Source organism: Pelodiscus sinensis, chromosome 19 (assembly GCF_052426305.1).
Source record: "Pelodiscus sinensis isolate ZL-2025 chromosome 19, ASM5242630v1, whole genome shotgun sequence".
Lineage (NCBI taxonomy): Eukaryota > Metazoa > Chordata > Testudines > Trionychidae > Pelodiscus > Pelodiscus sinensis.
The window spans coordinates 18,925,546-18,926,717 of record NC_143070.1 but is presented as its reverse complement, the minus strand read 5'-3'; the positions used below and the strand labels follow the sequence as shown (position 1 = coordinate 18,926,717).

General features: G+C 48.4%; 1 non-coding gene across 1 annotated transcript; it reads right to left on the bottom strand.

Moving 5' to 3' along the window:
- Positions 1–692: 692 nt before the first annotated feature.
- Positions 693–765, bottom strand: TRNAF-GAA (transfer RNA phenylalanine (anticodon GAA)). The gene has a single exon. It is a non-coding gene; the product is annotated as a tRNA-Phe (tRNA).
- Between the last annotated feature and the right edge of the window lie 407 nt (positions 766–1,172).

Sequence of the window (1,172 nt, the reverse complement as noted above, 5' to 3'; positions counted from 1 at the left end):
GATACTGGAGGTATCCCAAAATAGCTACACAAGCCACCCATTATTTTGAAATATTTTTCAAAATAATGGGGGTGCTATTTCAGCATCCTGGTAACCGTCATTCCATGGGGGCTAAGGGATGTCTCAAAATAGCCTGTTATTTCAAAACTTGGCACTGTGTAGAGCTGCCAAATTTCAAAATAAGCTATTTCAAAATAGATTCAAAATAAAATACACAATTTGTGTAGCACAAATAGCGTATCTTATTTTGAGTTTAGGGTGCTGTGTAGATGCACCCCTAGAAAGGACTCAGCTGAGGGGTCATAAAGAAGCCGGGAGCTGCATGGCTGAGGCAGAGCAAGGGCTTGCTGGCTGCTAGGTGGAGCAGCAGGGCAGACACTATCCCTCTAGGAAGCAGAGCCGAGCTAAACAAGGGCTCAGCCTTAGGGTACATCTGCACAGACAGCAGTTATTCCAAAATAACAAGCGTGTCTACACTGCAAGCCTTTATTTCGACTTAACGTCGAGCTGGAGGACTTTTTACTCCCACTCCTGTAACCCTCATTTCATGAGGAGTAAAGGAAGTCGAAGGCAGAGTGCTCTTGCCTCAACTTCCAGCTGTGTAGACAGCACCAACAGCCAAATTACGCTATTTTCACTTGAGCTACACAATTGACGTGCCGTATAGATATGCCCTAAGGGACAAAAGCTTTTGCCAAAGCCCAGGATTGAACCAAGGACCTTTAGATCTTCAGTCTAACGCTCTCCCAACTGAGCTACTTTGGCAGATGCATAGCTGTTTCTCGGGCTGCCACTTCTCTCAGTTTTTCTCAGAAGCAGCATATAACAGAGAAGCTGTGGCAAGTGAGCCTGCAAGGCAAGATGAGCTTTGCCTGCCTCCCTCAACTTAACTTGATGCTTTGCCCCATTTCCTGTCTCCCTTCCTGGGCTGACCCAGTGGCTGAAAGGGACTGCGGTTGCCAACGGTGGGGAAGAAACTGAGAGGGAAGGTGCTGGCAGCAAGAGATTTTAGTTGCCTCTTTGCCTGGGTCTGAGCATGCCATGCTGGCCGCCAATCGTTTGGGGTGGGGAGGGAAGTAGGCAGGGCCACTCACATGGGAGGAGGCTCCAGTCTGATCCTGAAGGCCAACAGATATTTGGAGACACAGGAGCAGGTAGGATGAGCCTTGGGA